This window comes from Macaca nemestrina, chromosome 1 (genome assembly GCF_043159975.1).
Source record: "Macaca nemestrina isolate mMacNem1 chromosome 1, mMacNem.hap1, whole genome shotgun sequence".
Lineage (NCBI taxonomy): Eukaryota > Metazoa > Chordata > Mammalia > Primates > Cercopithecidae > Macaca > Macaca nemestrina.
The window spans coordinates 213,092,885-213,118,925 of record NC_092125.1 but is presented as its reverse complement, the minus strand read 5'-3'; the positions used below and the strand labels follow the sequence as shown (position 1 = coordinate 213,118,925).

General features: G+C 38.2%; 1 protein-coding gene across 40 annotated transcripts in view; it reads right to left on the bottom strand.

Moving 5' to 3' along the window:
- The window catches only part of LOC105483079 (eukaryotic translation initiation factor 4 gamma 3), a 369,254-nt gene that overhangs the window by 94,133 nt on the left and 249,080 nt on the right, over positions 1-26,041 (bottom strand). Inside the window, exon 9 of one of the 40 annotated variants that reach the window (XR_011625212.1) lies at positions 848-23,252. The exons of the other annotated variants lie outside the window; for them this stretch is intronic. The gene's annotated coding sequence lies outside the window, so the exon portion shown is untranslated. Of the gene's footprint in view, positions 1-847; positions 23,253-26,041 lie in introns of those variants that run through there. 40 annotated transcript variants of the gene reach the window in all.

Here is a 26,041-nt window from a genome sequence, read left to right as displayed (position 1 = left end):
TTCGCTACAGAAATATAAGATAATTCACTGAGACTCTGGGACAGTCTCATCTTTTTTGGTACGACAGTAAAATGTGCACACACACTTTCTGGGGGAACAAGAAAAAGAAGACATTTAATATTTTTCCTCAAAATTACTGTACCATCTTAAAAAGTACTCTGCATATCTTCGTTATACACCTCACACCAATTATTCTTTTTTCTTCCCCTCAGGAACCATTAAGGAAACACTAATAGACAAGCTGATATATTCTAGCTTTGTATCCTACTCAAGGTAAATTTTTTCAAAGGATGGAAACCATGGGTGGGTTTAAATTTGCTATTGTCTCACAGCCTTCTACTGAATACGTATATTCTGTAGTTGTCTCTTTGCATTTTTTGTGGATCTTCTGATTTGATATAACCAGTCTGTTTAATGCGCTTCCTCCAAAATTCTTGTGATTTTCAACTCTGCTTCCTGAATCTTTTTAGGAGTTAGAGAGTTCAGAGAATCTGTAATATTATTTTGTTTTGCATTTGTATGAATTTAGCTCTAAATCTCATTCATGGAAAAGAGGAAGAACATTTTTTGGAGGATTTTTGGGCCTCAAATATAAGCTCAAAAGGAACTTCCTCTAAACAACAAAAAACAAAGATAAACTTTTCTTTCCACAAATATATCAAATATACTCAACCCCAAAACATGAAACAAAATATTTCTTCCTTAAGTAATATAACACATTTAACATACTTGGAAAAAAAACAGCTGCCGAGCCAGTGAGAACTGTTACTCATCTTGTTTAGATGGCTATTTGAAGTCTTGATTTAAAACAATAATTCAGAAAAAGAGGGACAGAAAGAGCACAGTATTCTTTTTTTTTTTTTTTTTGTTTTTGAGGCAGAGTCTCGCTCTGTCGCCCAGGCTGGAGTGCAGTGGCGCGATCTCGGCTCACTGCAAGCTCCGCCTCCCGGGTTCCCGCCATTCTCCTGCCTCAGCCTCCCGAGTAGCTGGGACTACAGGTGCTGCCACCACGCCCGGCTAATTTTTTTGTATTTTTAGTGGAGACGGGGTTTCATTGTGTTAGCCAGGATGGTCTCGATCTCCTGACCTCGTGATCCGCCCGTCTCGGCCTCCCAAAGTGCTGGGATTACAGGCTTGAGCCACCGCGCCCGGCCGAGCACAGTATTCTTTAGGAGACACTTAGTCCTTCAAAAAACCTGAACACACACACACACACACACACACACACACACACACCCTAATGCCCAGTGAGGTTGGGGCATATATATCCCCTCTCCTACAATTACTAATAGAAAGGTGCAGTAAAATTTGGGTGTGCTGAGGAATGAAGGGGGAGAAAAGGGAGTAGAAGGGAAGCAGTCAGGAAGAAAAAGGGAGAGAGAAGAGAGAAAGAGAGTGACATAGATTTACATGATAATTAACACTGATTAAACTAGAATGGGGGAATTAAATTTAAGCTATTGTCTCAGATTTGTTCTTTACTTTCTAGTTCATTGCACAGGGAGGGCACTCGAATTTGTTGACTGAACAAATAATAGCAGTTCTAGGCAAAGGCAATATTATTGACCTTCCCAAGGCAAAGACGTAGATTGTTTCCGCCTTGTCTTGTATTAAAGCATGACAGGACAAGCGACAGTCTCTGCATAGGATTCATGATTACCTGGACTCCCTCACCTAAGAACTAAAGTCTTACAGACACATTTAATTTCAAGATTTTTGCAAATTTTTGTGATACTGGAACAAAATGTTTTTCTTCAGAGCTATTTTGTAAAATGTCTAATGGACAAATTCAGAAAATTATTAGAGCAACAGACACGTTTAATCATTGGGTTTTAGGGAGATTCTTTGTCTTCTCTCTACGGAAGTTTTAAAACTGTGCTACAGTTTACTGTTCCTACAGCTAATTGGAGGGAAACAATTTTTGATGTGTTAAGATGTCTTAAGATTTCAAAAAGAATGCACATTATAGTAACATTTTTCTGGTTCTGTAAGATGTATCACAAGTCATCCCCATAAATGGAAGTGTCTCTTAGTTTTTCATTTACTTTTTATATGGGCTTGACTGGAGTCAAATTGTTACTCCTGCAAATTAAGAGCTAACAACTATCCCTGTACAACCTAAGAGATAAACACTGGACTTGGAGATGGAGGGCAAGGGTGAATGTAAAAGTTTCATAAACTTACTGGTTTTTATATAACCCACACGTGTTTTTAAAAATAGTTTTCCCTGAAGTCTGAGGTAGTTAGAATATGGAGGCCGGGTGCAGCGGCTCACGCCTGTAATCCCAGCACTTTGGGAGGCCAAGGCAGGCAGATCACGTGAAGTCAAGAGTTCAAGACCAGCCTGGCCAACATGGTGAAACCCTGTCTCTACTAAAAAATACAAAAATTAGCTGGGCATGGTGGCATGTGCCTGTAATCCCAGCTACTCGGGAGGCTGAGGCAGGAGAATCGCTTGAACCTGGAGGTGGAGGTTGCAGTGAGCAGAGATCACGCCACTGCATTTCAGCCTGGGCGATCGAGCAAGACTCCATCTCAAAAAAAAAAAAAAAAAAAAGATTATGGAGAAAAACTTCTATGTAAAATTGTAGGTCTTACCGGAATAGCAGAATCAAGAGTAGTTATGAGACAGGAATATAATACATTCTGAGGAACTATTCTGTGTAAACACATGATCTAGAACATGCAGTCTTTCTTTTTCTTTGCAGAAATACCAGCTCTTAAAGAAACTGCTAATAGTTAAGTCATGGTTTTTAGTCTAAAATCCTGACTCAGAAATGTTACACAGTAAGTACAAGAATGACAAACGTTACTGCTATCACTGGCATAATCTCCCTTTGTCTAGATTATTTATTCTAATCACAAAAAAGTACACCCATTGAAGAACGCTTATAAAGTAAAGCTGAAAAAAAAAAAACCACCTACGTGTTATCTTTGAGACATTGTAAACCTGGGTTATTTTCTTTCCGAGATTTAAAAAGCATTATTATAGGCACATGTCTATTTAGTTTTATACTGGTTTTTGTTTTTTCCCCCACTAAACTTCAAACAAGAATTTAACCTTTACAGTTTTGGTCTTTGGGACTGTCCTAACACAAATTAACTGTTAAAATTCTTATTTATTCAATCTGCTAATTTTTTTTTTTTTTTTTTTTTTTGAGACATGGTCTTCCTTTGTTGTCCAGGCTGGAGCACAGTGGCATGAACTTGGCTCACTGTAGCTTCAAACTCCTGGGCCCCAGTGATTCTCCCACCTCAGCCTCCCCAGTAGCTGGGACCGCAGGTACATGCAACCATGCCCAGCTAATTTTTTAAACTTTTTGTAGACATCATCTCTTACCATGTTGCCCAGGCTGGTCTTGAACTCCTGGGCTCAAGTGATCCTCCCGTCTTGGCTCCCAAAGCGCTGGGATTACAGGAGTGAGCCACTGCCACACTTAGCCCAATCTGCTAAATTGTGATTAAGCAGCTAAAAGCTCATAATTACTCCTATGTAGTAGGATAATTTGAAAGCAATCAACTAAGAGGGAGACGACTAAAATTAAAAAAGATTCTAAAAAGATAAATAGGCAGTGAAGAACTATAAAAGAGCTAAATGTACATGATTCTAAAAATTAAGACATTTTATTCAAAAGTAAACAGGAACTAAAAAAACCTACTTGGCCTGGCATGGTGGCTCATGTCTAGAATCCCAGCACTTTGGGAGGCCAAGGTGGGCAGATCACAAGGTCAGGAGTTCAAGACCAGCCAGGACAACACAGTGAAACCCTGTCTCTACTAAAAATACAAAACATTAGCCGGGTGTGGTGGCAGGCCCCTGTAATCCCAGCTACTTGGGAGGCTGAGGCAGGAAAATCGCTTGAACCTGGGAGGTGGAGGTTTCAGTGAGCCAAAATTATGCCATTGCACTCCAGCCCGGGTGACAGTGTGAGACTCCCACTCAAAAAAAAACAAAAAGAAAAAAAAAATACTTTCATGATTAGTCTTCAGAAAATCCACATAAGGATAAAATTAAACTGGTCAAGTTTCACATCTACTGTCAAGAGTCAAATCACAGCACAGATCTTTATGAGCCACTTCTAGTAGCAAGGATTTGGATTCAGGCTAATGAAATTAAATGGGATTTTTAGAGAGTAGGGTAAGGTTAAAAAACAGAAAAGGGTAAAAAAATATAAAATTATACCTACACTTCATTTATAACCATGTAAAATATTTATGTAAAAACTGGGAGGAAACAAAGAAAAGTTTAATGCTAACATGCAGGCTACATACTTGAATAATAAGTGGTTTCTCTTTGTTCTTCAATGCTTGTAATGATAATTTAAAATTGGAAGAAATAAAAAAGTAAAACTTTTAAAGTTAATTTTCATTCACTATTTCAAATCCTGTTTTATCCTGTATGACTAACCCACTTTAGTCTTGTTATAGATTTTAGGACAGATTGCTCTTTATAAAAATACTATTGGAACACATTTTAAAAACAGCTAATTTTACTGGGCACAGTACAATTTTGTGTATGATTTTGATCTGGAGAACTCATGGAGTTCATAGACAGTACTCATTTTATACCCCAAAAAACGAAAAACCAAAAACAGCATCATTCCACAGAAGTTAAAAGAATGTAAAAGAGGTTGAGAGCGGTGGCTCACACCTGTAATCCCAGCACTCTAGGAGGTTGAGGAGGGAAGACTGTTTGAGGTCAGGAGATCAAGACCAGCCTAAGTGAGACCTCTACAAAAAATTAAAAAATTAGCCAGGCACGGGGTACATGATTGTCATTCCGGCTTCTCAGGAGGCTAAAGTAGGAGGATCACTTGAGCCCAGGAGTTGGAGGTACAGTGAGCCATGATCGTGCCACTGTACTCTAGCCTGGGTAACAGAGTGAGACCTTGCCTCAAAAAAAAAAAAAAAAAAAAAAAACCAAAAGAATGTAAAAGTGCTAACTACGTAAGACAGGTAAATCTCTAATCCCAGGGTATCCTATCCTACTATTAGCTATGCCACAGTATAAATCTGACAGCAATTTTTAGGTAAACTTAATATTGCTTCTCTTTACTAATTTATTAATCAGGTAGTCATCCAAGTAAGTTGCAAGAGTTTAACATTTTTTTCTATTTCCTTGGTATAATAAAGAAAAGAGATCTTTATTTTCCTCTCTCTCCCTTTTCTTAGATCTTAAGCTAAAGAACACTTGTAGTTAATTGCAAATGCTTCCTCTACCCCTTATATAAATATAAATATAGATATAGATAGCTAGACTCTGTCTCTTATAAAAATAAAATATACTGCACTCCAGCCTTGGTGACAGAGTGAGACTCTGTCTCTAAAAAAATAAGGCCAAGTATGGTGGCTCATGCCACCATGAGGTCAAGATGGGAGCATTGTCTAGGAGTTCAAGACCAGCCTGGGCAACATAGGGAGACCTCATCTCTACAAAATACAAAAAATTAGCCCAGCATGGTGGCTAATTTTAAAAAATTAGCCAGGTATAGTGTTGTGCACCTGTGGTACAAGCTACTCTGGAGGCTGAGGCAAGAGGATTGCCCGAGCCCGGGAGATTGAGGCTACAGTGAGCTGTGATCACACCACTGCGCTCTAGCTTGGGTGAAAGAGTGAGACTTGGTCTCAAGATAAAATTTTAAAAAAATTAATAAGGCTGTTTTCTTTTCTGCATTTGTGGAGATAATTTTCTGGGTTGGCCTGAACTGTGCACATTAGCTGAAGATCTTGTGACCACATAATGGCCAGGTAAGAGACTGAATTACAAAAAAGTCTCCCTTCTAGCTCCACATGCTTTTGGAATACAACATAAACTCCCTAGTTCCAAGATTTGAAATTTATGTGTCCAGAGTCTGGGTCTCTTAGATTGAAGTGACACAAAATTGACACTATGAAGACTTTCCAAGGATAGACACTTCACTAATGCTCAGGGAACAGTCCCAGTGCATTGTCACAGAGTTGTGCATAAACAGAGGAGAATGTTCTAATAATGGAACTTTCAGTGAGAGTTCCTATCCTTGTCACCTGGTTTTAATCCCTTCTCATCCATTCTTGATATATTTTGACAATTTTTACTTTTTTCCAAGTTTTGAGATCTACAGGTTGGTACTAAATCATTCTGATTACACAATATGCAAGAACTTTTTCCCTCTAGAGTACCCATAGGCCGTGAATCATATTCTGTGCCAAATCACCACCTTTTTTCCTTTCACAGATCTTCATGGAAATCTAGGAAAATGTGATGATTCATCTAAGAAACTAAGGTGGCACGAAGAAGAAACCCAGGTGAGAGAAGGATAAATTTTACAATGAAGATGTAATGACCTGAAAAGAGTAACAATGGCGATGAAATATGTAAGAATGATGGGTCACTGAGAGATGTCAACCAAAAGAAAAACTTGAGAGTTAGGTCTAGTGTTTTTCAGGCATTTTCTCAGAGGTTGTTATATGAAATGTATGTTGACTTGGTAATTAGGCTTCCCATTGTATGACAAAATCTCTCTGCTCTATCACTGCTTCACAAAGAGCTTGAATTACATGACTTGGTTTGGTGAGGTCCTAGCAACGGAAACAAAACAGTATAATAAAATGAGGAAAACAGACTTAAATTCTATCAAACACAGCCATTTCGCTTGGGGAGGACAAGGTGGGTGAACTGCTTGAGGCCAGGAGTTCCAAAATTAGCCTGAGCAACACAGTGAGATACCATCTCTTATGAAAAAAATTTTTAAATTAGCTAGGTGTGGTGGCATGTGTCTATAGTCCTAGCTACTTAGGAGGCTGAGGCAGGAGGACCGCTTGAGCCCAAGGGTTGAAGGTTATATGATCGTATTACTGTACCCTAGCCTGTGTGACATAGCAAGAACCTGTCTCTAAAAACAACGAAGCCAGGTATCTATAACACAATTTAAATGTTTTTACTTCTAGCTTTAACGTTAAATATCAAAGTAAAAGTCAAATCCAGGTTTAGTAATTTTATTTATATCCTCAATAACCACTTTTTGGTTTTATAAATTTTTTCCCTACTGTTTTCTTGTTATCTGTTTAATTTATTTCCTATCTGTATTATTTCCTTTCTTTTACTTTTTCTGGGTTTGTTCTTCTTTTAATAATTTCTTAAGGTGAAAGCTGAGGTCAATAATTAGATTTTTTTTTTTTTTTTTGACGGAGTCTTGCTCTGTCACCCAGGTTGGAGTGCAGTGGCGCCATCTCGGCTCACTGTACGCTCCGCCTCCCGGGTTCACGCCATTCTCCTGCCTCAGCTTCCCCAGCAGCTGGGACTACAGGCGCATGCCACCATGCCTGGCTAATTTTTTTGTATTTTTAGTAGAGATGGGGTTTCACTGTGTTAGCCAGGATGGTCTCGATCTCCTGACCTCATGATCCGCCTGCCTCGGCCTCCCAAAATGCTGGGATTACAGGTGTGAGCCACCGTGCCTGGTCTTTTTTTTCGTTTCTAATAATTGCGGTTAAGTGATGTAAATTTCCATCTGTGTACTGCTTTAGCAGTGTGGTAGGCAGAACAATGGACCAAACCAAAGATGCCAATGACTTAATGCTTTTAACCTTGTGAATACGTAACCTTACCTGGCAAAAGTGACTTTACAAATGTGATATTAAAGGATCTTGTGATGAAGAGACTATTATCCTGGATTAACCCAGTGGATCCAATGTAATCGAAAGGCTCATTACAAGCAAGAGGGAGGTAGGAGAAACAGAGAAAGAGATTTGAAGATGCTATGCTGTTGGCTTTGAAGATGGAGGAAGGGGTCACAGCCAAAGAATGTAAGCAGTCTCTAACAGATAAAAAAGACAAGGGAATAGATTCTTCCACAGAGCCTCCAGAGGAGTCACAGACCTGATGATACCTTGATTTTTGGCCCAAATGAAACCCATTTTGGACTTCTGACATCCAAAACTGTAAGATAATATGTATTGTTTTAAGCCACTGTGTTTGTGGTGATTTGTTACAACAGCAATAGAAAATGAACATAAGAAACACCCACAAAATTTGATATATTGGGTGGGTTTTCATTTTCCCTCGGTTCAAAATATTTTATAATTTCATTTCTGATTTCTTCTTTGACCTCTGCGTTATTTAAAAGTGTGCTAGTTTCTAAACATATGGGGGATTTTCCAGAGATATTTTTCTCATTGATTTCCAACTTGAATCCTTTTAAAGTTATTAAGCCTCGGTTTTGGAAACACAATATGGTCTATCTCGGTAAATGTTCGATTTGTATTTGAAAAGAATGTGTATCTACTGTTCGAATGGTTAGTCAATTAAATCAAGTTGGTTGACTGTGCTATTCAATCTCCTAGGTCCTTACTAGTTTTCTGTTTACTGGTTCTACCAATTCTGGGTTTTCCAGTTATGTCGATTCCTTATCGCTACTTTTTGAATATGTGAAATACAGTTATAGCAACCGTATCTAATAACCCTTTAATGATTTTTCTGCTAATTCTAAGTATGTCAGTAATGAGTTTCAACTGATTTGCTTTCTCCTCATTATGGGTCATATTTTTTTCATGGTGTCACTGGGCCAAAAATCAAGGTATCATCAGGTCTGTGACTCCTCTGGAGGCTCTGTGGAAGAATCTATTCCCTTGTCTTTTTTATCTGTTAGAGACTGTTTGTATTCTTTGCAAATACTTGAGGAAGAAACAATATCAATTTTACACCAACTTTCTCAGAATACTGAAGGAGAAAACTCATTAACTCATCATTTGAAGTCTGCGTCGTTACCAAGATACCCAAACATGACAATCACCAAAAAACTAAAGGTGAACATCCCTTATAAATTTAAATACAAACGCCCCAGCCCCCCCCAAAAAAAAACACTAAATAAAATTTCAGCAAGTAAAATTCAACAATACAGAAAAAGAAAAAAATGTGATGGCCAAATTTTATCCCAGGAAAGCAGGTTGGTTTAATATTCAAATATCACATATTTTCAAATAAGCAATTAATAAGCAAAAAAGAAAACCATATGATTTACTAACAAATGCAGGAAAAGCAACTGATAAAATCCAATCTATATTCTTGACTAAAATAATTTCTCAGCAGTCTAGGAATAAAAAAGAAGTTCCTCATCTAGATAATAAAAAACTGACAGTTAACATCATACTTAATGGTAAAAGATTGAATGATTTCTCCCTGAGAAAATGTTTACTTTTACCACTTCTATTCAACATTGTATTGAAGGTCCCAGCTAGTGCAGTAAGTCAAGAAAAAGAAATAAAGCGTGCATCCAGATGGAAATGAATTAACTTTGTCTTCGTTCAAATAAGATTATCCATATAAAAAAATCCAAAGGGATCGCCATGAAAAAGCTAACAAGACTAGCAAGTGTACTTAGCGAGGTTGCAAGACATGAAACTGATATACAAAAATCTATCATATATTGTATTTCCATATACTAGTAACAAAAATTGAAATAAAAAATACCACGTACAAGAGCATCTAAAGATATAAATTTGACAAAAGATACAAAAAACCTATACGCTAGAAACTCCAATTATTGAGAGAATTAAAGAATACTTTAAAATATGCCTTTGGGAGGCCGAGGCAGGCAGATCACGAGGTCAGGAGATCGAGACCATCCTGGCTAACACAGTGAAACCCCATCTCTACTAAAAATACAAAAAATTAGCTGGGTGTGGTGGCGGGCGCCTGTAGTCTCAGCTACTTGGGAGAGGCAGGAGAATGGCGTGATCCCGGGAGGCAGAGGCTGCAGTGAGCTGAGATCATCCCATTGCACTCCAGCTTGAGCGATAAGAGCGAGACTCTGTCTCAAAAAAACAAACAAACAAAAAATACCATGACCATGTTCATGGGTCAGAATACTCAATATTGCAAGATGTCAATTCTGTCTACAGTGTCAATGCAAATCAAATTTCAACTGCCTTTTTTTTGCAGGAAAAAATATAGAAAACCCGATTATAAAATGAATCTAGAAAAACAAAGGACCTAGAATGGCCAAAGCAACTTTGAAAAAGAAGAATGAAATTAGAGGGCTTAATACTCGGATTTTAAGACTTATTACAAAGCTTCTCTATCACGACTGTGTGGTATGAGCATAAAGACAACCGGATAAATAGAAAAAAACAGAGAATCCATTCAGTCGACTCTCAATATGTATGCACAACATACTTATAGAAGTGGTACAAAGGAGATTTAGCAGAAACAAGATAGCCTGAAATTTTCAGACATTACTGGTGGGAATATAAAATGGCAAATGTACTTTCGAAAATGACTTACAATTTCTTAAAAATTAATATACAGCTATATATAACCCAGCCATTTCATCTATACATATTTACCCAAGAAAAATGACAGCTTATGTCCATACAAAGACTTGTACCTAGGTGCTCACAGCAACATTATTTGTAATAGCCCCAAACTGGAAACAGCCAAAATGTCTATCAATAGGTTAACAGACAAATTGTGGCAAATCCATACTCGGCATTTCTTTAAAAACACAACATATAGGCCGGGCACGGTGGCTCACGCCTGTAATCCCAGCACTTTGGGAGGCCGAGGCGGGTGGATCACGATGTCAGGAGCTCAAGACCATCCTGGCCAACATGGTGAAATCCCGTCTCTACTAAAAATACAAAAAATTAGCCGGGCGAGGTGGCGGGCGCCTGTAGTCCCAGCTACTCGGGAGGCTGAGGCAGGAGAATGGCGTGAACCTGGGAGGCGGAGCTTGCAGTGAGCCGAGATCGCACCACTGCACTCCAGCCTGGGTGACAGAGTGAGATTCTGTCTCAAACAAAACAAAACAAAACAAAAAACAAAACAAAACAAAAAAACATATATAAACATGCTGAATGAAAGAAGCCAGTCAGGCTGGGCATGGTGGCTCATGCCTTTAACCTCATCACTTTGGGAGGCCGAGGCAGGTGGATTGCTTAAGCTCAGAGTTTGAGATCAGCCTGGGCAACATGGTGAAACTGTCTCTACAAACAAAAAACAAAAAATTAGCCAGACATTGTAGTGCACGCCTGTTGCCCCAGCTACTTGGGAGGCTGAGGCAGGAGGATGCATTGAACCTGGGGGGTCAAGGCTGCAGTGGGCTGTGATCGTGCTACTGCACTCCAACCTAGGTGACAGAGTGAGACCCTATCTCAGAAAGAAGCCAGACAAAAAAGAGTTCATGCTTTCATTTACGTAAGATTTCTAAAATGCAAACTAATCTGTAGTGACAAAAAACTTGTGCTTGCCTGGCGATGAAATGAGGCTAGTAGTGCAGGAGGGAGGGATTTACAAAACAGGCATAAAAAAATTTTGGGTGATAAATATGATTATAGTTACCATTTATACAGAGTATGTTCCTGTTAAAAGTGATCAAATATTTTGTGTACATTAACCTTATGTCAACTATACCTCGATAGAAATATTAAAGTGTCCTGGGTGGTTTCTGAAGTACCCAAAACATTAGCATATCCATACATCTATTACACACTTATCAAAATATGATAATATATGTTTACTGGCATAAAAACATTTCTATGACATACTGTTTTTACAAGGCTTTAAAATTATATATACAGTTATTTTTCCATTTACAAAGGTAAATATATAATCTGTACATCTAAGTAGTGGGATTCCAAGGGGTTTTTTTCTTCCTCCTCATTTCTGTTGCTTTTATCGTTTACTTTTTGTTTTTAATGACAAATGTGTCCATTGAAACAAAGGTAATATCCCTCTCTCCCGACTAGCCATTTCTACTTGCCCGAGGTGAACCTTGCCTCAGCACTTTGTATCTGATGTATAGTCTTCTACACCATCATGGCTCATACAAATAATCACAACCCCATATACAAGTTTATTTTATTATTTATTTTATTTTTTAGACAGGGTTTCTCTCTGTGGCTCAGGCTGGAGTGCACTGGTGCGGTCACGGCTCTCTATACTCTTGAATTGCCGGGTTCAAGCAGTTCTCCTGCTTCGGCCTCTTGAGTAGCTGGGACCACAGTCACACTCGAGCACTTTGCTAATTTTTATTTTTTTGTAGAGACGGGTCTCCCTATGTTGCCTAGGTTGGTCTTGAACTCCTGGGCACAAGCAATCCTTCCGTCTTAGCCTCCCAAAGTGCTGGAATTACAGGCATGAGCCACAGCACCTAGCCACAAGTTTAAAGGGGTCGTAACTATATGAGTTGTTCTTCAACATGCTTTATTTTCACTTAAGAAAATCCCTCCTAGCGTCTAGTCATTATGCAAACACCAGTATGCAACATTTCTTTTGAAAAATCTTACGTTTTTGCTATTTTTCTTACCACAAAAACTTTTAAATATATCCCACTAGTACCTTTTATTAAAAAAAAAAAAAAAAAAGGCAGTTTCTCACTATGTTGCCCAGGCTGCTCTTGAACTTCTGGGCTCAAGTAATCCTCTGCCTCAGCCTCCTGAGTAGCTGAAATTATAGGTGTGAGCCACTGCACCCAGCCTATACTAGTTATTTCCAAATACAGATATTGTCAGATTTAGTTCCACAAAGGTTACTCATACTCCTCTCACAAAGAAATGTGTCTTGGATTTTCTCTATTCTCACAAGTACTTTATATTTGGCAAACTAATAGCTTAAACGTGCTATTTCTACACTCACTAATGAGGTTAAGCATTTTTTCCTTTTTTTGTTTTTGGTTATTTGCTCTTTCTTTTCTGTGAATTTCCTATTTTCATCCTTTATCTAATCTTCCATTAGATACTTTGTTTTCTTTTTAACCCACAGGTATTTTCCTACAGATAGGTTAACCTTATACATATGGTCTTTTGATTTCCTTTCTGCCAAGACAAAACCCAACATTTATTTATTCTTTTCTTTTAGACAGGGTCTCACTTTGTCGCCCAGGCTGAAGAACAGTGGCTCAATCACGGCTCACTGCAGCTTCAACCCCCCTGGTTCAGGTGATCCTCCCACCTCAGCCTCCCACGTAGCTGAAGTACAGGTGCATGCCACCACACCTCGCTAATTTTTGTATTTTTTATAGAGACAGGATTTCGTTATATTGTTCAGGCTGGTCTTTGAACTCCTGGGCTCAAGCAATCCACCCAGCTTGACCTCCCATAGTGCTGGGATTACAGGTGTAAGCCATCAAGCCTGACCCCATTTTTTAAAAATTATCATCACTTTATATTGAATTTTCTCTAACCAGTATATGCTGACTTTGAAAACAATACCAAAAGAAAAAATAATAATAAAAAAAATCCATTTTAACTAATCTGAAATTAAGGCAAGGGAAAGTCTTTTTTCTCTTGCCTTTAATACATATCACAAAGTAAATTAGAAGGGAGACACAGCGTCTACAAAGCCTATGATCTGGCATACTTCTCCTCAGCAGTAAGCTACTATTTTACTCTAGCTATGAATTTTGAGAATCACGAAGCAATAATATTTTTTAAAGACCCTTTTATAGAGAAGAAAATCAGAATGTTATTTCCTATTGTAAGGATGTAGGCTATCCTTCTAAAGACACCGAAGTCAGAATGTTATTTTCTCTTGTGATGACTTCAGTTAGCCCTCTGGATATATATATATATATATATATATAAAGACGGAGTTTTGGTCTTGTTGTCCAGGCTGGAGTGGAATGGCGCAATCTTGGCTCACTGCAACCTCCACCTCCTGGGTTCAATCAATTCTCTTGCCTCAGCCTCCCAAGTAGCTGGGATTACAGGCACACACCACCACACCCAGCTAATTTTGTATTTTTAGTAGAGATGAGATTTCTCCATTTTGGTCAGGCTGGTCTCAAACTCCCAATCTCAGGTGATCAGCCGGCCTCGACCTCCCAAAGTGCTGGGTTTACAGGCGTGAGTCACTGTGCCCGGTCGAGATAAATTACTTTATTGTACAAATAAAATTTATAAATGGTGACATTTAACTAAGTTTTTAAAATAGGCAATTTGTTTTAAGTCACATATTTCAAGTAGACAAATTCCTGTAAATTTTCAAGCAAACTTTGATTTAATATATTTTATTCACATTCTTATCTTTTATTAGTAAAGATATGAGATAGCCTATTAATAAGTGATCATTATGGCAGAAAAGTAAGTAGAAAGGGCAACAATTAAAACTGAAAATTATCATCACATTATGACTGGTGATTGGATAGAAGAGAGAATAGAATAGTAGAATATATTAGGCTTGTTCTCTGCTTTTAAGCAAGAAAGGTGATTCCTACTGCCAAGAACAGGAAGTCGGAATAACTGTCTTCAATTAATCTACCGTGTAATAGGAACTGAGAGAATTCTAAGAGAAAGAGGCTTAAAAATTCCAGTAACATATATGGTAGACTTTCTTACTGATCAGAAGCTACCTGATTCTCACTGTACTCTGTTTCATCTCCTATTCTGACCAAAACTTCCACCGAGAGCTTGGGTTTTTTTTCCCTATTAACTTCAGTCCTAGGCCTTTGGGATTTTTACACCAACTCTCTTTGGTCACTCTCTAGAAATACTGTTTCAGAATGGCAGTGGTCCAGGTTTCCTGATAGTAAATGCAGGAACCATCCATATATAGAGAAAGCTAAAGTCTCAATATTATTTTCAAAACCTTTTCTGCTAAAATATATTTTAGTAACAGTGTGCCTCTCTGTTGCTCCTCCAAACAACATAACTCATTTGAACAGGAATAATTATTTTATATAATAGAAGTGTTTATAAAAATTATGTGTAAATTATACTTGGGTGTATTTGAAAATGCTAAGAATGAATTATGTGATGTAACCATGTATAATTCTTAATGCATATGAAACCCTAAATATACCATATTCATAATGGAAAAAAATCTAATTTTTCCATTGACCAAATACCTATTTTGTGCAGAGAACAATTCCATATGTTGTTATTTGTAAATGAAAAAGCAAAAGCCAAGAAAAGCCAACACAATTTGGACGTAGAATTGAAAGGTAGTGGGCTTGTAATACTAAGATATTATAAAACTAAAGTAACTAAGGTAATTATGCTATTGATGCAAGGTTAGGCAGAGAAAAGAAGTGGCTCAATAGAAACCATTAATCTGAAGGCAGTGTTGAAGTGCTGTATCAGCTTAACTAACAGTGTGCCTCATTATATAAATTGACCTCAGTCCTTGACCATTCCGAAAGAACAGCTGTTGGATTCCAAACCATGATTTTAAGGTCATGGATGATGTCACAGGATTGCAATGTGAGACATCTGTACCAGGGACTAGATACCACACTATCAAATTATACCAAGATATGAGCTGGTGATTCCATAGCCATATATGCTAAACTGGAAGAATACTGTTGAATTCAATTTTTTGTCATTATACTCCAGCTTCTGATATTGCCAGGTGAGGAGATAATGCTTACTAAAGTATGCAGTCTAAAAGCTCCAGCTTAGCCAATGTTTGGGCTCTGTCCCAAAGTGGCATGGAAAATAGAAGAAAATGTGCATCTGCTTCTGCTTTTCTCATCATGCTTCAGCAGGTCCAGTGTGTATTTTGACATCCCCAGGCTTCTGCCCTGCCATGGACATTCCTGTATCTTTATTTTCTTGATTTCACTATTCTTTCTTCAAATCTTTGGTGCTTATATCTACTTAGGTGATGGAATTTCTCTCAGAGTAGTAAATGACAAAATTATTAAAAATTCAACATCCTTTCAATTCACCATTACACTCAAATATTTTTGCAGCATTTGGGATTGGTATTGTCTGATACAAACTCTTTTTGAAAAGTTCTTTTAGGCCTATATTCGTATCAGTCTCCAAGTCCTGCTTTTCCTATTTCCATATCGAACATACTTCTTAGAATCTGAAGACCTCTATCTTATTTCAAATATCAATTTCACTTGACTGAACTCTAGTTTTTTGATATCTCATATACTTATCAAAGTACCACTTATCTCCAAAAATTCTGATGTAAATTCACTTGCATGGGAATGAATCTACTACTAGCTTCAAGGTCTACCTTTTTTTTTTTTTTAAAAACGGAGTTTTGCTCTTGTTGCCCAGGCTGGAGTGCAATGGCATGATCTCGGCTCACCACAACCTCTGCCTCCCGGGTAGCTGAGATTACAGGCATGCGCCACCACGCCCGGTTGATTTTGTATTTTTAGTAGAAATAGGGTTTCTCCATGTTGGTCGGGCTGGTCTCAAACTCCCAACCTCAGGTGATCTGCCCACCTTGGCCTCCCAAAGTGCTGGGATTACAGGCGTGAGCCACCATGCCCAGCCTTGAAGGTCTACCTCTTTAAGAACATTGCTTCGCTGGTTTCTGACACATAGCAAAGTTAGAAATTTGGCTTTTACCTTTTGGTCAACATCAGGCCCATTTACTGCTCTGCATTTTTAACATTTTTACCAAGCCACTTAGTGTATACCCTTGCTACTCTACACAATCAAAGACTTGGATACAAGCTAAGAATAATTATTAGGGTTTGAGTTCTTTGAGGATAAGGATTGTATTTTATTGGTCTCTTCAATCTACCCAGCAACCAATACAATGCCTGGCAAATCTGTTAATGAATAAATGACCTGCAATCAAAATTAAACTCACGATTAATGTCTCTCTAGAACAACAATACTGGTTAAATCTCTTTGTATTAAGTAGGTAGTATTACAGTATTCCCATTTCAGAGATGAGGAAACTGAAGAACAGAGAGATGATTAAGTTTCCCCTTTACAGAGAGTAAAGGTTGGAGCTAGAACTGAGACACAGATCTAACTTCCAAATCCTTCCCAACTCAATACCCTGCCTCTCAAGTCTGCCTTATCCTGCACTTTCTCGCCTGAGTTCCAGCTTCATTATTATCTTGGTTAAAGTTGTCTTTTGCTTTTGTAGCAGAATAGGATGTGCAGTTTACTGTCCCAACAGCACAGTATGTCATTAGAAAAATAAAATGGCAAAGTGACGCTAAGTAGAAGGTTTGTTCCAGAAAGTTCAGTGGAGGACAGTCCATTAAGCAATTGTTGACACTGAGAACAAAGATGACTCCAATGAGACCACTGGCGTATTTTTGAGGCCTCTGTTTTTACTGCTCTGTTTGCAGCCTTAGGCACTTTTGCATTTCAATAAGACACTTTTGAACCACTTCTACCATCATCAAAAAAGTCTGCAATTTAATTCAAGGTAAACCTAGTACAGATGCAAAAAAGTCAATCACTACAGCACAAATATGTAATTTAATTAGGAAAGAGACTATAACACACATAGTTATCGTTCCATCTACTCAACACTTTTCATCTCCAAATAAAATGCTACAGCTGACTGCCTCGAATATGTAAACCTAGATGGAAAAAAATATATATACTTTCCATCTGACCATCAGTGAATCTACATTACCAGACTGCAAAGCGCAGAGAAATTTGCTCTAACCTTAATATGTGGGAGCTATTATGAGTAATAAAAAATACACTCTAACAGGGACCATCACTTACTCCCTTCTCTCTTTACCTTACCCATCCCAATATTTATATATCTGTCTCTCTATAAAATTATCAAGTTCTCAGTGGAAAGGGACTTTGCCTCATTCATCTCTGTGGTGCTAGAGGTCAGAAAAGGGCCTGTCACATGGTAGGTATAAATTAGCATTGCCAGAACAAATGAAATCAATCTATTAACCAATTTAATTCTGGATTTTGTACCAAAAATAGTGAAGCATGGATTTATAACATCTCTTTTGGCACATCATAAAAACTTATGGTTAAGTCATTCGTATTTCTTGGTTTTCCATGACAGTTCCCGGTTTGAATATTCTTCTCTAATGTGTCCCAAAATATGGAGAATAGGCAGTCAAAAGGGTATTCTAATTTATAACTCATTTTAACGTAACATTTTAGAGAAGATCTAGAGTCTGTTATTGAAATTTAAAGAAAAAACTGCCAGCGTCTATTTATTCCAACTTTATCTGCTGATATGTTTGTTGAATTGAACACTACTAAATCTTATCTCCAAAAAACTGGAATTTTTCTGGGCTCTAATGAAAACATAATGATACAAGTGGTATCAGAAATTAACACAAAAAATAAATTCTTAAGAAATATTTCCATTCTCTGCATTCACATTACTGAAGAATAATAATTGATATTAATAAGAAGTGAGGCATTGCAAATCTTGAAGAATATTAGAAATCATTCAAAACAGACTGGCAGGTACCTTTTGAAATTTGACAATCTATGTTTCACATGTATCAGATAAATCATCATGAGAGAATTGTTTTTGTTTTTGTTTCTGAGATGGAGTCTCACTCTTGTCACCTAGGCTGGAGTGCATGCAGTGACATAATCTCGGCTCACTGCTACCTCAGCCTCCTTGGTTCAAGCAATTCTCCTGCCTCAGTCTCTGGCGTAGCTGGCACTACATGCACCACTACACTTGGCTAACTTCTATATTTTCAATAGAGATGGGGTTTCACCATGTTGGCCAGGCTGGTCTCGACTCCTGACCTCAGGTGATCCATCCGCCCACCTTGGCCTCCCAAAGTGCTGGGATTACAGGCGTGAACCACCTCACTCAACCGAAAACTATTATTTGAATGAGACCTAAGACACATATAACTGCAAAATTTATAATTAAACTTGCTTCTGGCTTCAATTATGACAAAAGTAATTCATATGAACAAAAAAATTTCACAACAAACGAGGAAAAAACTGAAAAAGTCTTCTCTTTCCCATCTTGCTCCTAGGTCTCTCTCCCCAGAGAAAATTATTAAGTATTTCCTACTTATCCTCAGAAAATGTTGGTGTATATGCAAGCACATATATGTGTGCATTATACATGTGAATGTACATACAGGTTTCTCCTTTATTTATACTGTAAGTACTGTTTTACACCGTGGTATGGCTTTAAAATGAGAGCAAAACTCATTTGTAAGATACACAGAAAAGCCATGTTTTAGGGGTGATTCATGATTGATATAATTTATGGAACATCAATGTATAATACGATGTCAAAGGGAGGTTTTCCCTACATGATCAGGTATACTGATTTAAATATTTCAAATGTCACTCAAATCTTATTTGAATTATGTTAAAAACTAAAATAAATTATGACAGTCTGGGACTCAATAAATACCTGTTGAATGAAAGAGAACTATTAACGATGGTATTATGTTACAAAGGCCCTAATAGTTTTTGGATGTTATTGATCATCTCATTGAATACTGAACGCTATCACATAAATAATGACTTCTACTTTTATTTCTATACATTTTAGCAACAGGGTGTTGCTATGCTGCCCAAGTTGGAGTGCGGTGACACCATCATAGCTCACTGCAACCTCGAACTCCTAGGCTCAAGTAATCTTTCTGTCCCAGATTCCTGAGTACCTCCAACTACAGGCATACGCCACCATGCCTGGTTAATTTTTAAACTTTGTGTAGAGAAAGGGTCTCTGTGTTGCCCAGGCTGGTCACGAACTCTGGGCCTCAAGTGATCTTCTCACCTCAGCCTTGCAAAGTGCTGGGATTATACGTGTGAGCCACGGTAGCCAGCCTACTTTTATTTCTTAAACACTGCACTTGTATTAAGGTGATGGCTAGGTTACATGCACGAATTCTGGAATTGGCAGAAATTTGGAGAGAGGTATTAACTAATGAACTGGGAAGGATACATTCTGTGCTTTTTGCTATCCCTTACTAATTACTCAGGGTGAGCGCATTTAACTTTGTATCCCTTGTTATCAACTACCTGTCATCCAGCTGTAGCTTTATGTAAATATTATATTCATCTTTCATATAAAAATATCTTACTTTAGTAAGAACTATTTTAAATGATTTTAACTTTTGAATGCTGAAGTCTAAGATTTGTTTACAGGATATGTAGCTTAATTTGAGAGGCAATATTACAAAAATGTGGCTATGAGTATAAATTGTAGAGTTGAAATTTGAATTCTGATTCCACCAATTATTAATTATATAACCTTCAGCAAGTATCATCTCCTCCATGCCTCATTCACCTCTTCTGTAAAGTAAGGATAATAGAGTTGTCGTGAGGGTTAAAGAATTTACCACAGTGTCTGATAAATAGCAAGCATTTAATCAGTGATAGCTACTATTATTAAAATCAACAGGCCAGGCATGGTAGCTCATGCCTGTAACCCCAGCACTTTGGAAGGCCAAGGCAGGAGGACTGCTGGAGGCCAGGAGTTCAAGACCAGCTGGGCAATATGGCAAGACTATGTCTCTACAAAAAGTTAGCTTGGTGTGGTGGCATGCACCTGTAGTTCCAGCTACTCAGGTGGCTGAGGTGGGAAGATTGCTTGAGACCAGGAGGTCCACTCCGCAGTGAGCCATGTTTATGCCACTGCACTCTAGCCTGGGTGACAGAGCAAGACCCTGTCTCAAAGAAAAGAAAAGAAAAGAAAAAAAAAAAAAAAAAACCTACAAATTTTTCTTGCCAGGGTGGTGATTTTAAATATACCTGCTTTGTTACTATCAGATATTCTAAAAAACAAGACAAAACAAAAACCCAACAAAAACATCAACACAAATCTATACATTTGCTGAAATGAGTAAATAAACATTTAATAAAAGCTCTCAGGGGATTAGAAAAATAAAAGCTTTACTAATTCTGGAGATGTAAATGAAGTTGGAGAGGTAAAATGTATACATATCAATATGCATAAAGTACTATGAGTATTTTAAATTGACATAATTATATTTACATGTTTAAGGGTTCAAGGAATTATCAGAAGAGAAAACCTTGTGAATAGAGTCATACTGAAAAATTGAAAAAAAAAAAAATTTTTTTTTTCCCTCGAGGTGGAGTCTCACTCTGTTGCCCAGGCTGGAGTGCAGTGGCGCAATCTTGGCTCACTGTAACCTCCGCCTCCTGGGTTCAAGCAATTCTCCTGCCTTAGCCTCCTTAGTAGCTGGGATTACAGGTAACTGGCACCACACCCAGCTAACTGAATTGAGCAGTTTCCTTAATGTGGTCTAGGTTGAAGACAGCATCAAGGAAACAATGCAGGAATTAACACTCATCAAATAGGTGTGGGAGATTGGCAAAAAGATTTAAAAATAATATTAAAGCAAAGCTAGGATGAAATAACGATAGAGTTTCAAGGCTCATCTGGGAGCCTGGATCTTGTATCCTCGAAACGACTATTTCTACAGGTCTTAGAGAGATACCTGGCATCCAGCAGCAATATTTTCTCTGAAAGAATTTTCCAGAAAATGTGCACTTTAAACACTTTTCCAGAGAAGTCTGAAAGCAGAGTTGTAATAGCTGAGGTGTAAGACAACGACAGTCTGTGAAATGGAGTGAAAAAAAATGGGGATTGAACAGATGGGTGAATAAATGAATGGTTTGACAGGTGGAAAGAAGAGACAGATACAGAAGGGTCTCAGGTAGAAGAGTTGAAGGAAGACTTACAGAGGGTGGCTGAATTGGGCCAAAAACATAAGAGACCAAGTTACAAACAAAGAAAAAGCAGAATCACTACCTTAAGTTCTGATCACAGGGAACCGCTCTGCTTTCCGGGCCCAACTGGGTATTTCCTATTTGTGACATCAAGCAATGCCTCTAGAATGATTGCTACAGGCTTTTGTTTTTGTTTTTGTTTTTTGACAAGGTCTTACTCTGTCGCCCAGGCTGGAGTGCAGTAGTGTGAACACGGCTCAGTGCAGCCTCAATCTCAAAGGCTCAAGCAATCCTCCCACCTCATTCTCCAGAGTAGCTGGGACTACAGGCACACACCACCATGCTTGGCTAATTTTTTACTTTTTTTTTTATAGGGACGAGAGGTCTCTGTATGTTGCCCAGGCTGGTCTTGAACTCTACAGGTGGAACATTCAATACCAAGCTGAGAACACCCTCTCAAACTGCGGTAAAATGTAACTAGCAGTAAAGTAATAAAACAGAATAAAAACAATACAGTTTTTATTTATATATTATATAAGTAAATAAATAAATTTATACAACAATAGCATGTGTCAAAAGAGGAAATAATTTTTGGCTATACACAAATACTCCTGTATCTCTGATACCGTCAGTTGTGGTGTTCTGGTTGAAATTTAATTCCTCAATTTTTAAGCTATAACTTCCCTAAGCAAATCCTTATATAGATTCTGGTGGCACCACCATATCATACTCAGTTTTCTTTTTTGTGAGACAGAGTCTCACTCTGTTGTCCAGGCTGGAGTGCAGTGATGTGATCCTGGCTCACTGCAACCTCCACCTTCCAGGTTCAAAAGATTCTCCTGCCTCAGCCTCCTGAGTAGCTGGGACTACAGGCATGCACCACCACGCCTGGCTAATTTTTTGTATTTTTAGTAGAGACGGGTTTCACCATGTTGGCCAGGATGGTCTCCATCTCCTGACCTCGTGATCGGCCCACCTCAGCCTCCCAAAGGGCTGGGATTACAGATGTGAGCCACCACACCAGGCCCCTCTTTTTCTTTATACAGTATTTGTTGACATGTAATTTACGTATCATAAAATTAACTTTTTAAAACTATATAATTTAATGGTTTGTGGTATATCCATAGTTGTGTGACCATTACTGCTATCTAACTTTAGAATATTTTCATCACCCCAGAAAGAAGCTTGGTATGCATTAGTACTGCCTCCCCACCTTCTTCTCTCCCCAACCCTGGCGAGCACTAATTTATTTTCTGCTTCTATGGATTTGCCTATTTCAGACATTTCATACAAATGGAATCATATAAAATGTGGTCTTTTGTGACTTTTTTCACTTAGCATAATGTTTTTAAGGTTCATCCATCGTATACCATGTGAATTTCATTCTTTATCATGGTCCAATATTCCATGGTATGTATATATCACATTTTGTTTATTCATACATCAGTTGATAAACTGATTTGGGTTGTTACCACTTTATGACTGCCCTATTCATTTTTTCCCCCATTCTTCTGAATTTTCTCTGTCTTTCTTCCTAATTTTCCACTCCTGCCAAAGCAGGAAGTTAATGATGGTATTACCATCCTCAACTCAATTGCAGATTTTCCTTCACTGTTCTAAGCAGGCCTTCTCCTTTACCAATCACAGCAGAGGTCACCTTGAGATGTGTCTACTGTGAAGATAAATGACATAATGGATACAAAAACTTTTAATCAACATTATACATGCAAACGGCCTATCCTAAGGGATTTTCCACCATCTCATGTCCCAGATTTTATTAAAAACGTTTCAGAAGGTATTCAACTTCTTGAGCTTCCTTTCTTTGGAAGATAAATTCCTCAGGGCAAAGATCATGATATCCAACTCTTCTGTGTATTAGTAGAGTTCAAAGGGAACATTTGGGCTCTTAATACAAGCTGAAAATAGAAGTATCAATATTATTTAATATTCAGAGTGCTTAATATGTGTCAGATGTTGTGCTAAGTACTTTACATACATCACATTTTATCTTTACTACAATTCTATAAGGTAAATACTATTATTATCTTCATTTTCTAGATGAGAAACAGACTCAAAGAGGTTAGGAAACTCATGCAAGGTCACAGAGACAGACAAGGAAAAAGGGTAAGACTCAGGAGTGTTTGATTCTGTTGCTTTGATCTTACTACTAAATTTTACTGCCAGTGTTTAATACATGAAAAATTACATTCAGATCCTATGCCTACATAGGTATAGGCATACTTCGAAGATATTGTGGGTTTGTTTCCAGACCATAGCAATGAAGTTAACATTGCAATAAAGCAAGTCACACATTTTTGGTTTCCCAGTGTGTATAAAAGCTATGTTTCTACTAAACTGTAGTTTATTAAATGTGCAATAGCATTATGTCTAAAAATAATGCATATACCTGAATTAAATAATACTTTATTGCTAAAAAATACTAATGATCATCTCAGCCCTCAGCAAGATGTAATCTTTTTGTTGGTAGAGGGTCTTACCTTGATGATGATGGCTGCTGCCTCATCAGGATAGTGGTTGCTGAGGCATGAGAGCAGCTGTGGCAATTTCTTACAATAAGACAACAATGAAGTTTGCTGCAACACTTGACTGCTCCTTTCATGAATGATTCCTCTGTATCATGTGATACTATTTGATAGCATTTTACCCCTTCCTCTCATATCCTTCCACTGTTTTATCAACTAAGTTTATGTAATATTCTAAATCTTTTGTTGTCATGCCTACAATGTTCACAGTATCCTCACCAAGAACAGATTCCAACTCAAGAAACCATTTTCTTTGCTTACCCATTAAGAAGCAACTCCTTATCCATTCAAGTTTTATTATGGGATTGCAGTAACTGAGTCACATTTTCAGGCTTTAGTTCTATGTTTTTGTTTTCTTAGAGTTGGGGTCTCACTATGTTGCCCAGGCTAGTCTCAAGCTCCTGGCCTCAAGCAATCCTCCTGCCTCAGCCTCCCAAATGCTGAGATTACAGATGCATGGCACCATGCCTAGCCAGGCTCCACTTCTAATTCTAGTTACCTTGCTACTTCCATCACTTCTTCTACTGAAGTTTTGAGCTCCTCAAAATTATCCATGAAGGTTACAATCAACTTCTTCCAAATGCTTATTAATGTTGATATATTAACCTCCTCATCCCATGAATCACAATTTTTTTTTTTTTTAAGAGACAGGAATTTTGCTGAGGTATCTCCTTTTTTGTGCAGACTAACTTTGAAGTTCTTACCTCAAACGATCATCCCACCTTAGCCTCTTGAGTAGCTGGGACTATAGGCATGCTGCACTGCACCCACAGATGTTTTTAATGGCATCTAGAATGCTGAAATTATTTTGGCTATTTGGTGGAGAACAAATTTGAAGTAGGGGCAAAACCGGAGGTAGGGAAATGACAAGCATCCACACACAAGTGAGGGCTAACTAAGGCAGAAGAAGGAAATGAAGAGGAGGGAACACATGCCACAAACAAATCAGATTTCCAGGAGGTTTTTAATTTAGTTTGCCCAGATCCATCATAGGAATCACTATCTATGGCAGCTACAGCCATACAAAATGTACTTATTAAATAATAAGGCTTGAAAGTCAAAATTACTCCTTGATCTCAGGTTACTAGGTGTGTTGCCAATGTGCAGAAATACTCAGCAGGCTTGTAAAGAGTCAGTAAGCCACGCTGCAAACAGATGTGTCATCATATAGGCTTTGTGGCTCCATTTATAGAGCACAGGAAGAATAGATTTAGCAGAATTCTTAAGGGCCTTAGGACTTCCCATATGGTAAATGAGCACTGGCTTAAAATTGAAGTCACTGGCTGCATAAGCCCCTAACAAGTCAGCCTGTCTTTTGCAGCTTTAACGCCAGCTGTTGACTTCTCCTCTTCTCCTCTTTAACAAGTCAGCCTGTCTTTTGTAGCTTTAATGCCAGCTGTTGACTTCTCCTCTTCTCCTCTTTCACTGTAAAAGTGCTGGATGGGGCCGGGCATAGTGGCTGACGCCTGTAATCCCAGCACTTTGGGAGGCCAAGGTGGGCAGATAATGAGGTCAAGAGATTGAGAGCATTCTGGCCAACAAGGTGAAACCCTGTCTCTACTAAAAATACAAAAATTAGCTGGGTGTGGTAGTGCACACCTGTAGTCCCAGCTACTCAGGAGGCTGAGGCAGGAGAATCGCTTGAACCCGGGAGGTGGAGGTTGCAGTGAGCCAAGATGGCGCCACTGCTCTCCAGCCTGGCGATAGAGAGAGACTCCGTCTTAAAAAAGAAAGCAGGTAAATGGTATCTTCTTCTAACATAAGGCGGTTTCATCTACAATATCAGTATCCATTGATTTTCAACAAATATTGAGAATGTGTAATTTAGTGTGGCCAATATCATCAATTATCTTAGCTAGATCATCTGGAAAACTTCCCGTGGCTCCTCTAATCACCACTTGCTGCTTCCACCTTGCACTTTTACGTTATGATGACATCTTTTCTCAATCTCATGAGCTAAGCTCTGCTAGCTTCAAGCTTTTCTTCTGCAGCTTCCTCACCTCACCCAGTCTTCGGAGAATTGAAGAGAATTAGTGCACTGTTTTGGATGAGGCTTTGACTTAAGGGAATGTTGTGGCTGGTTTTATCTATCCAGACCACTGAAACTTTCTCCATGTCAGCAAAAAGGCTGTTTTGCTTTTGTATCATTTGTGTGATCACTG